Source organism: Erythrolamprus reginae, chromosome 1 (genome assembly GCF_031021105.1).
Source record: "Erythrolamprus reginae isolate rEryReg1 chromosome 1, rEryReg1.hap1, whole genome shotgun sequence".
Lineage (NCBI taxonomy): Eukaryota > Metazoa > Chordata > Lepidosauria > Squamata > Dipsadidae > Erythrolamprus > Erythrolamprus reginae.
Genome location: NC_091950.1, coordinates 261,492,443 through 261,505,026, shown reverse-complemented (window position 1 = coordinate 261,505,026; position 12,584 = coordinate 261,492,443). Strand labels below are relative to the sequence as shown.

General features: G+C 37.1%; 1 protein-coding gene across 2 annotated transcripts in view; it reads left to right on the top strand.

The window, feature by feature from the left end:
* The window catches only part of DLGAP2 (DLG associated protein 2), a 219,917-nt gene that overhangs the window by 83,849 nt on the left and 123,484 nt on the right, over positions 1-12,584 (top strand). For both annotated transcript variants that reach the window (XM_070732902.1, XM_070732901.1), the window contains exon 3: positions 1,517-1,582. The gene's annotated coding sequence lies outside the window, so the exon portion shown is untranslated. The remainder of the gene's footprint in view (positions 1-1,516; positions 1,583-12,584) is intronic.

Sequence of the window (12,584 nt, the reverse complement as noted above, 5' to 3'; positions counted from 1 at the left end):
ACCCAGCAGCTGATCTGCTCGGCGGCAGCAGCGAGGAGCCGAATCGGGCTTTCCCCTTTGCGTGGGCAGCGGGGAAACCCCGATCTTCATCTGCTCGCTGCTGCTGCAGCAGCAGCGAGCAGACGAAGATCGGGGTTACCCCGCCGCCCACGCAAAGGGGAAACCCCGGCTCCTCGCTGATGCCCCCGCTCGCCCGCCCGCCCGCCGCCCACCGCCCGCCAGCAAGAGGGGGAGAGATAGAGAAAGAGAGAGAAGGAAAGAAAGAGATGAGAGAGGGAGGAAGAGAGTGTGAGAGAGGAAGAAGCAAGAGAGAGAAAGAGAGAGAGAAAGAAAGATGAGAAAGGAAGGAAGAGAGTGACGTCATCGGGTGGGAAAAATCGCGATATAGCGTTTCGCGAAGCTCGAGATTGCAAAAATCGAGGGATCACTGTACCTGGCACTTCTTAGAAAATTCATTATATTTAACAGGTTTGTCTGATTTCTAGGTAGTTATGGTGCACAGTGAATTGAACAGTTTTATATTGGACAAGTTAAATCTTTTGCTCTGAAAACTTTTCAGCTTTGCAAGTTTGGCACAATCTTTCCTACTGTTGCGGTCTTACGTTTGCTAGCTCAGACCTTTAGAATAAGTCTTAGCTACTATAAAATCTATATGAAGTAGCACACTAGTGTGTCTACCTTCCCTGTCCTAAAGTCTCCATGTATTTCTTAAAACATCATGTACTCAAAGCCATGCTTGTACTTTTATATATGCACATTATTATTTACACTTTATTTGTATTAATATAAATGCTTGACTAAATGAATGAATGAATGAATGAATGAATGAATCTTATGGTCATGAGTGAACCTATAATTATGGTTGTAAGTCATGATAGCCATTAAGTTGATTGTGTGACCATGCCCAATTTTGCATCATTTTTTGCAATGCTCATAAGATTTTGCAAGTATGATGGTTATAAAGTGAATACTGTGGTTATTAAGCAAATGTTGCAGTCATTGTTTTTTCATGATGTGTTTTTTTTGCTGGAAATGCCATTTTCCGGGGAAAACAATAATAAATTACAGTCGCATGACCATAGGATGTTGCAAATAGCTTTAAATGTGGACCAATTGCTGAGTGCCCAAAATGCAACCATGTGACTGCACTGGGGGGGGGGGACCGGCCATCAGAACATCAAATCCAAATCATAAATAGCCTTTTTGAAATTTGTTGTAACTTTAAACATAAAGTTTAATAAGCAGCAGGTCATAATTCAAGGACTACTTGTATTAGGAAGGGTTATAGGAAAACCTTCACAGTTTTAAATAGAAAAGTGAAGACTGAAACAACAACAACAACAACAAAAAACCAACCCTAAAACACTGTTTCTTCAACTTCACCAACTTTAAAATGAATGAACTTCAACTCCCATAATGTCCCATCAAACTATTTAAGAATTACTGAAAGTGTAATTATCCCATAATTGTTATTCTTGAAAATATCTATATTCTTGACCTTTTTCTGTGTTTTCAGAGGAAGACGGTGGTGACCTCCTCAAGACGGGGATCAGTTTTCCTGACACGCCAGAAGAAGAGCTAGGTACAGACAATATATTTTAGCTGAACAAAACTTGACTGGTCAATCATTATATGCCGCTTAAGGCTTCCGCTGTTTAAAAGCAACTGTGCGATTGCATCCACTTTTTGTTTTATTTCATAATTACACAGTATAGGATTTTTAATTTCAGATTTATAGTCAACGTGCATTTCTCACATATTTCCAATATTCATTCTATACCATCACCAATTCCAGTTTTTCTCACTGTGTGTATTGGGCATAGAAAAGCCAAAGCATTGAAAACAGCTTTAAAACAAGACGACATATGTATAAAGATCTAGATCAGTGATTTCCGAAGTGAACTGTACCACCCCCTGGGGGGATGACTTAGGGGGATGCTAAGAGGCAACGGGGTAGGAAGGGGGCACTAAGAGGCCACGTGCAAGGCAGGAAAGCATGGCGGGGCACCGGGAAGGGAGGTAGCAGCCTATTCCCTTCCCTGCAGTCCTGCATAGCTGCCTTCCATGCAGCCTTCACAGCAGTTTCCCATGCCCACTTGCCTTCCTAGGTCAGCGTCTAGCCCGGCTCGGCCAGTGAGTGGGTGGGCAATCCTTGGTGGAAATGCAGATGCTGTGAGTGGCAGTGGAAGGGCAAGTGGATGTCCCAGGGCTGCTGCACATGTGCCTGCCTCATTTCGGCAAAAGCAGAGCCCTCCCAGTGCTCTGCACCCCCCCTCCAGAGACCCCTCTCCACTTGCCAACATTGTGATGCACACTAGTAGCGAAGATAAATGGAACCCATCCCCTGCATTGTTGATTTCAGTTCACTGTATAAGCATTTACACCATATATCATGTATATGAAGACTTTGTTGTCTGGAACAGTGTCTAAATTGCAGTAGTTTAATTTCTAAATGTCACTTATGCACAATAAGGAAATCTGTCCAACTATTGGCAGTTACTTATATGCTTATACAGTATTGTATATTATGTCATTCATACCCATTTAAGTACTTTACTAAATTAATTTTAATTAGTATAAAAAATTCAAATTACAGCAGCACAAAATGATTTATCTTAGTTGCCTATCTGTCACAGAAAATGATTTGATTTGGTCTTAAGAATTCTTGACTAATTCACTTTAACTGAGTTCATTTAGATTTGAGAATATTGGCTTGTTATTAGCTGGGTCAACCTGAATTGTGAGAAGAAAAAGGAAGGTAGGATGGGACTTATTGTACATATGGACTTGATAAGTGAAAGGAAAAGAGGGGGGTAATTCCGCAGAACAGACAATCAGAGACAGGAATTTGAAAATAAATAAGAAAAAATTGGGGTTTGGCTGGATGAGAGAGGTAAGGAATTTCATATCTGTGACAGGTGCATGTTGTCATTCAAGCAAAATCAATTTGAAATAGCCAAAAGATTAATTGTTTCTGTTCAGACAAAGGTATCCCTATGTTTAACGTTTAACTATAATCAGTGGGACATAAAAATACCTAATCTAGGCTAGGAAAACTCCAAAGAAATGTATGATGTGTAAAATACTGCTCTTTGATTATAATTTACTTTAGCAGAGATTCTAGTTAATACCTGCTGTCATCTTTGTCACTCATTGTGTAGATATTTGGGAGAAAGAGTAGGTAAAATAGAATTGTGTGGCATAAGCTCTCTTCACTTTCAATCTTATATTCATGGAAATATGCAGTAAAGACAATAGTAACTATTTAGCTTCCTGTCCAATCATGGTTCAGTGTCATAGAAGTTGACAAATGTGTTGAATTGGATAGTTATATCCTTAAGTGAACACTTACACTTGGTCTTCTGCTTTGAATGAATAATGAGGACGAATAATTTCCCACTCATTTTGTTTTATTCTCCTTCCCTTTGTTCGTTTACAGTTAGAAGCCTGTAAGAAAAATAAACTGTTCCAGGTGTTTTCCACTTTATAACAAGTTGAGAAATAATTATAGAACGCTGCATAAATTTAGCATTTTTATACTCACAAGCATGTTAATTTAGCGTACATATTACAACTAGGTAAACATTATTTAACACAAAATGATTGAATTTCTAATATACCATATGATAATTCAATTTACATGTTAATTTATTTAAAGTATTTTTGTGTATTCTTTCCATCACAAATATTTTTTACAAAGGGATTTGCAATGCAAATTAAAAGTACTTACTCACGTGTACTTATTTCTACTTAAACTAATTGTGCAAAATGTTTTGATTTTTCTAACGTTCAGATAACAGGAGATCTTACACAAATCTTGCTGAGATGAATAACTTAATTTGCAGACATTCCTATTTATTTTATTCACAAAAATTAAATTCTAACAAATTGCCTTATGCTAATGCGAAAGAAAGAAGATAAAACTATATAGCAAGAATTAGAGATTTTGATTTATTTTAACTATTGTAAAAATATGAGAACTAATCAATGTAAAAATTACTCAGATGGATTAGCAATTCAGCATCTTAATTTAAAATTATTATTTGTAGGACTTTTTTGAAGATAAATTACTATAACCAAGAGGAAAAAGCTGTAGCTGTAATTAATTAAGGGTGATCTAGTTGGTGTTGACTCTTAGCAACCACATATACTTTCTATAGCCTGATCCTTCAGGTCCCCAAATGGTGCACCCTTCACCATTGTAAGAATCCATTCATTTTGTGCTGATCATCCTTTTCTTTTCTTTTTCTTTCCACCTTTCTCAACAAGTGAACTTTTCAAGACAACTGTGCCTTCATAAATATATCCAAAATATTATTTCTGCCTCCAGTGAGAACTCTAGGTTGATTTATTCTATTATTCATTTGCTTGTTTTCTTTGCTATCCATGGTATTCTCAAAAAACTTCTCCAGTACCAAATTATCACTGCAATTTATTATTGTATTAGGGTACGCAAAATTAAAAACAATGAAATTACAAATCTGATTGGAAAGGGTACTAATTCAGACTCTTAAAAGATCTGCTGGCAGTTGGACAGTTTTTAAATATATGTATAAGTAATTGTACAAATAAGGTAACTACTTAAAGTAAACATGTTCAAGTCTACAGGAATAATCTTAGGTGTTTATAATCTTATTGTAAGTATTTAAGCAATATTGTCATTTAAACATCTCAGTACTCTTTCTAATTCTTCCCCTTCAAGGTTCAACTTTCACTTCCGTAGTGTGTTATAGGAAAACTGTTTCCTACATTATTCTGATCTTTGCAGGCATAGACTTATCATGGCATCTGAATATCTTTGTCAAGGTCTTTATGGCTAGTCCACCAAGTTCTGATCTATGGCATATTTCTTGACTTTTGAATTCTTTATCATTAATATTATCCCAAAAACAAAATCTATCAACCACTTCAGTGTCTTTGTTATCAATTCTAAGACTGATTTATGTACACATTGTCACGTATTTAGTCTTTATATTTATATGTAATTTTAGTTTCATTTTTTTTCAATTTCATTACTATAGTTGCAGATCATTTACAAGTTTTAGCTATCAGAGTACTATTATCAGCATAGCACAGATTATTGGTATTCCTTCATCAAGTTTTAAAACCACATTCATCTTTTTCCAATGCTGCCTCCCTCAATCTATCTATATACTGTACTACAAAAACTCATGTGTGTAACTTTTAACTGAGCGAAACAGTGTATCAGAAGGCAAAACATTATCATCAACAAATATAACGTAAATGGACTAACATACATAATACTGGGACTCATTCAGGTGTGAAATTCAGCAGGTTCTGACAGGTTGTAGAGAACCGATGGTGGACATTTTGAGTAGTTCGGAGAAGGAATAGTTAAGTTCCATATGAACATTCAGTCATATTCGTTCTTTTGATAATCAAATACAGATTTTTAACATGTGTTCACTTTCAAGTATTTTTCCTTGTAGTTCTTCTCATACATTATGTAGGATATAGGGGAATAATTAAAGGGTGGCTGTAGATTTTCTCTGATTGCTCCCTTTTCCTTTTGCCTAATCTTGTGATAGTTTCCCTTACCGGCAGGAAGGGAAGAAAATTTATGATATCCCCTATCAGTTTATCACAAGGAAAATGAATGGGAAAGCCAGCAGGAAATCAGAAGTCATTGCCACCCAAAATTTATTTATTTATTTATTGGATTTGTATGCCGCCCCTCTCCGTGGACTTGGATGCTGTTTTGCCAATCCTTGTCATTCTGTTTCTCCATTTAGGTGAGAGTAAATAGGAAATATATTCTAAGGTATCTTGGATGTTGACAACCCTTAGGAGGAGGAGGGGAGAGGAGGATGCAACAGGCTTGGAGATTTCAGAATAGAAGAGAAAGAACTGCAGATAATCCAAAAATACAAACCTCCAAATAGAAATAGAATAACTGTAGCAAAAGAAAGCACCAATAGTACCAACAGTAATAGGCAACCTAGGTAAGGATGCATAATTTCACAAGATACTACCAGTAATGGGTTACAGCTGATATGGCTGGGATCGGGGTTCCAGTAGCGGAAATTGAGATGCACACGCATCTCCATTCCCCCGACATGTACACATAATAATAATAATAATAATAATAATAATAATAATAATAATAATTTATTAGATTTGTATGCCGCCCCTCTCCGAAGACTCGGGGCGGCTCACAACAATAATAAAAACAATGTTACAGTGGAACAAATCTAATATTAAAAGAGAAAAAGACATATAAAACTCTATCATTTAAAACCAAACAACACATACATACCAAACATAAAATATAAAAGCCTGGGGAAGGTGTCTCAGTTCCCCCATTCCTGGCGATATAGGTGGATCTTGAGTAATTTACGAAAGACAAGGAGGGTGGGGGCAATTCTAATCTCCGGGGGGAGTTGATTCCAGAGGGCCGGGGCCGCCACAGAGAAGGCTCTTCCCCTGGGGCCCGCCAAACGAAATTGTTTAGTCGACGGGACCTGGAGAAGGCCAACTCTGTGGGACCTTATCGGTCGCTGGGATTCGTGCGGTAGCAGGTGGTTCCAGAGGTACACATGCATGCATGTGCGAGATATAGCTTCTGCGCATGCACAGAAAAGATCTCAATCGCAAAATCTCATGTGAGGATGCTTTTGCACATGAGTTTTTGCTGATTTTTGGCAGGGTTTTTTGCTTCTGTGCATGTGCAGAAGCAAAGAAATTGCCAAAAATTGGCAAACTCTCATGTGCACGAGCATCCTCACATGAGATTTTGCCTGTGTGCCCTCCAGATGCGCATGGACCCACAACAGTCCTCGGAGGGGGCGGCATAGAAATCCAATTCTCTCAATCTTCTGTTATCAAACAGTCATGATTTTAAGTTTCTATCCATTTCTTTGCAGAAGTACGTAAATGTGTTTTTTTTAAAAAAATGTTTTTTTCTTAGCAGGCATTTTCTAAACTGTTTGCCATTCTTATTCATTCCTCATTTTCAAAAATATCCAGTCATTTTTTCTATAGTCCCTCATCTCTTTCTCCTCTGTTCATTCATTTCAATGAATGGAATGTATTCCCCAGATTTCATTAAGTCAGAATGTGGCACAATTTTCCCTGAAACCTATCTTTATCTCTTACCACAATTTACTGGAGCCATAACATGCAGTTACCATCTACTTATAGGTATCTGCTATCAGGTGCATGCAGAACAGTCTCTCGATCAGGAATGTCAAACTCAAGGCCCTGGGGCCAGATCCGGCCCAGAGGGTACTTAGATCAAGGCCCCGGGGCCACTCTGGAAACAGCAAATGACCAGCACATAGTGCCTCTGTCAGCAAAAATGGAGTTCGTGGGGGCTGTGTGTGGCCTCCCAAACTCCATTTTTGCTGAAAGTGGGTTACAGGAGGCCGTTGCAGCAGAGAACAGAGCTCAGGAACCTATTTTCGCTGGCAGAGCACTCAGGCCACCACAGGAACCTCAACACAAGTGATGTCAAACTGGCCATGCCCACTCTGGCCACACCCACCAGGGCCCCTCGAGGTCAAACACACCTCTGTTGCAGCCATCAGTGAAATTGAGTTTGACACCCCTGCTCTAGATCATACCTTTTTCCATATAACTTAGTCTTTTCATTCATAATTAGATGTATACATCCAATTCATTAGATGACTAATACATTAGACTCTAATTCATTAGTTCTTAACCCACAAGATCAGCATGTTCATTAAGATCTATTCTGTCTTCCTTTCTCTTAGTTTTACAGGCACAAAATTTAAATACCTTTCTCATTCATTCCATTTAATTAATTTGTACTGTTGTTTATCATTGACTTCCCTTACATTCCCAATCATTATTTTCCATCAAGTAAACAAATGGTTTGGCCCTAGCAATTATACCTCCACCATCACTCATGGTCTATTAAGGTTTTAATACGTTTGTTAGTTAGATAAGAAAACAAGGAAACCAGGTTCTTGGTTTAGTCATACCAATGACACATGTAGCATTTCTCTGCTAATGGTAAGGTCAATAATCAATCACTTAAAGCACATTTTGAACAGTGCTATAAGTGCAAGTACACCCTCAAAATTCCCCTAACTATACTTTGCAAGCTAGGATCTCTAGTTTAGAGTCTTCTTGAATACAAGCCAACATTATCTCAAAAACAAAGATTATCTCTCAAAACAAAGAATATGTGGTAAACAGTACATTAATGATGCAGATTGATCCAGAAATTTCTTTTACACACATGACTTTGAACTAATATCCATCCTAAGATAAAATACAGGAAATAGTATAAGGGCAGACTAGATGGACCATGAGGTCTTTTTCTGCCGTCAATCTTCTATGTTTCTATGTTTCTAATCATATACAGTTTTAACAATTTCAAGCAGCAGATGAGGTACTGCTAAAGTAAATTAAATAGAATCCCATATGTTTGCCAGGGAATCAGTATCATCTGGAATAAAGGCTAATGATTCCACTATAGTCTACTGTATCACATATTCAACTGTTATGGTTGTGGAATTTCCAGATAGACCCATTTATAGCTGAGAATATTTTTGTAAATAAAGACGATCATCATGGTTTTAGTTCTTTTTAGGAACGTGCCAGCTTTTCATATTTCCTGAAATTTTAAAGGATCATTTAATAAATGAAGCTGGGTGGGTCAGAGAGAATGACAGGGATTCTTTTGGGTTTCAAGATAGAGCCCATTGACATCACACTACCTAGTCATTATTTAATTTACCTTTTGCCCTGAAAGTCAGTATGCATAACTATGAAAGGAACTTAGAAGATACATTAAAATTAAGAATCTTCATTTAGTACATATTTTCTAAAAAAAACCGGGGTTGTGTTTTTGAGAGTGGTAACACCCTGAGCTATTTAGCATATCTAACCAATTTACACATTCTGTATTTTCCTTAAATCGTTTGTGGCTTTTCACATATGTTATGTTTATCTTAATGTCTTCTACTAAAAGAGCCATATTGCATTGCATGTCAAAGAGACAGATACTGGAGTTTGAAATTATATGTCTCTGTGTATAGAAATGTAGCTGAATTTGTTGGTTTTTAAATTGCCATTGTTTCAGTTAGGCTTTTTACCCCTTTTCTGGTTGAAGTTTTCGTGTTACTGTTTCTTGAGCAGGTAAAAGCTCACTTGTGACTGAGAAATATCGGAAACTAACAGCACTCATCCGTTTCCTTTCAAAATAGAAATATGTGCCTATACTACTAAAATAATGCAAGGTTTATAAATAAAAGTCTCTTGAATCATTTAGGGCAAATTGGAATAATAGTTTAACTGTCTGTTGTACCATCTATATGTATGTCTGGTCCCCCAAAAAGAATTGTTGTTAAAGCTTGGAATATAACATTAAATATGTACTTAACTATTAGATAAGAAGTAGCTCATCATTCCTAGTTTGAATGTCTAAAATGGTTCTTTTGGAAAGACTCCATCAAAAGAGGAAGGAAATGATTATACAAATAATATTGAAATGACCTAAATAATAATACTGTCACTCATTGAGGTGGCAACTATAGAAATCAAAAAAGAAAGCAAAAAAATTAAAAACAATTGTGGCATGTTTAAACACAGTGAAATTAAGCAAATATAGTGTTCCGTTTATGCTTATGGGTTAAATAGAGATGCTGTACAGTATTTATCAAATAGGAAGTGGGAATTTTTCCGTATCTGCACAAAATCTACCTTTGTGGCTAGATACAGCAATTCCTTGACAAAACAATTTTCTGTGCAGTGAATTATTGACATTTAACATCAGTCAACATCTGATAAATTGTAGTTGGGCACTGAAGGCATAATTTCTTTGAGAAAAAACATGGAAGCTGGACAGCAATCCAACTGGCCTACTAGCCTAGGTAGAGCAGAGTAGGGTTTCTCTTTCATTCTTGTGGTCATGCATTCCATTCTCTCTATGATTTAAAATTGGGTTTTACTCCCTGGAAGATTTGTAGGCAGTAGTTCAGATTTGGGCAACTGAAGGCCCCAAGAATGCATCCAAATATCTTTGACTTTCAGGCCTCAGAGTCCTTCTGCCCAGGTTAGAAATATACAATTTTGGTATATTATGCAATAACTGCACTGCAAACTCACAGATATGCCTAATTGACAGTTGAGTTGAAAAGGTTTTAGCATTAATAATGCAACTCAAACATAATCCCCAAAGGCATCCTCCCCCCAAATAGTTAAATATATATATATATTACTTGGACATCAATTGACTGCTGCTTTTTCATTTTCCTATTGATGCCCTAATCTTTTCAAAAATGGGGTGAAAGGGACTTATGCCCTGTTGTCTCCAAAAAAATTTAAAAATTGAAGTTGTGAGACCAGAATTTAGAATTCTTTGTCAAATTTAATCTTATTACAGACTTCTTTTATCCAGATTTATGGTTTTTTCCCCCTAATTTGTGACTGCAAAAGTAGCTGTTGTAGCTGTTATTTGTGGAGTATTGTATTTGTGTGTTTGGATATGGATGTTTTGTTTAAGAATAAAATATGTATTATTATGGTAGACGTTGTAGTTCAGCACTTAGAGTATAGGACAGAAAGATAATTGTACGTATCTACAAAAGAATTAATCATTTAACTTTTTTCCAATAACTACAGATAAAAGAGAAAGTGATTTATGTGTATAAGGAGCCAAGCCATATACCTTTTGGACCATATCTTAAGTCTAATATTATTTATGAAAAATATGATACCCATGAAACATGACACTGTAACATACTGATATCCACACAATATATTATGTATACACAATACATGAAGGCTTTTTTTATTTTTGAACTATTTACATATACTGTATAATTATTCTCAATTTCTGTTTAGTCAACCTTAGAATAACAAGCTTATATTAACTGGAATGGGGACTATTTGTGACCAAATTTAATAAAGGATTGGATTCTGCAGTTCTTTTGGAGTGGGGGAACTCTTGAAGCCTATGTTTCTGGGCTATCTTCCAATCTGCTTGTCCTTGAATAATGCAATATTTAGTCAGAATCCTTTAAATAACTTTCAGAAGAGACTATTAATGGGCACATATCATCAGGAGCAACTGCTACAGAAGGGAGGGAGGGGAAGGAAGGAGGGAGGGAGGGAAGGGAGGAAGGGATGAAGGGATGAAGGAAGGAAGGAAGGAAGGAAGGAAGGAAGGAAGGAAGGAAGGAATTATGCCAGTATTCCTGGATTCTATGTTTTAGAATCCTGCTAAGAATCCCACTACTGGTGTAGTGGTTAAGGCATCGGGCTGGAAACCAGGAGATTATAATTTCTAGTCCCATTTTAGGCACAAAGCCAATTGGGTGATTCTTTTAGTCAGCCATTCTCTCTTAGCCTTAAGAATTTAAAAAAACCAATAAAAAACCACTTCTGAATTTTTGCCAAGAAAACTACACGAACTAGTTCAAGCAATCACCAGGAGCAGGGGTGGGTTCTAATGTACCCTGTTGCCACCTCGCTTCTTCCCATGCTGCATGGCTGCACATCATGGGTGCACCCATGCTTTGTGCACCCATGCATGCGCAGTGCTGAAAATTTATGAAAAGAGGGCGGCCGCATGCACAGTGCTGGAAACTCGGCTTCTATGCATGCTCAGAAGAAAAAATAAATTCAAAACAAAATTCAAAACAATTTTTTTAAAAAATAGTGATGCCCATGGACTGGCACTGACCAAACCAGATCAGTGACATCACCAGCATGTTGCTACAATCCAAACTGGGAGGAACCCAGCCCTAGCCAGGAGTCAATAGTAGTTGAAAGGTGCACATACACAAACGCACACCACAAGAAAGAGAGAGAGGTGGGGAGAAAGAAAGAGATTTTAATAGGCTGTTTTTATTTTTAAGTAGCACAATTTTATAAACTACAGGGAAGATCCCCCCATTAAATATGTTTAGGATTAAATGAGTTTTTCCTGTGATTTATATTATAAGTAAACAGTGATCAGTACCATCAAAATGATGATCTTGCCCTTCCCACTAGTAAAATTGGTATGAGCATAGATATTCTGCCTCATTTCCAAGTAATTGAACTTTTTAGCTCACTCCAATGATTTGGGTTATGTTGTGTCTGTTTTTTAAGATAAACTTTATCCATGATATCGTCACTTTTTTGTCATGTCAGTCTTGTTCACGAGTACCATACTATTAAGAACTATTATTTATCCTTACTAGGCTGTGGGTAGCTTTTTCAGTGGAAGAGCATATTGTTTTACAGATAAATTTCAATGCTTCTGTTTGTGGATTCCTTGACTTTACTTAATTTTCTTCCTCTGAAAACTGTATTTTTTTAATGTTCTCTGGACAGAAACATTAACCAATTTAACAATTTGTGAGGTTGTATTGGTCGGTACAGAGTTCACTTCAACCCAGAATTTCTGTCAGCACTGGGCTCATATTCACATTCTGCTTGCTTCGGCACAATGGCATTTTACAAATCAGACGTTCCATAGACCCACCAGCTAGGATTTCTTTTGTGTCTGTTTGTGTGTCTGTGTACATTGGCGGCAAATCATGAGATGGGAAAAGTCTCCCTCCCCCCTCCCTCCCCCCCATGTCTCTCTCTTATATATATGTGGAATG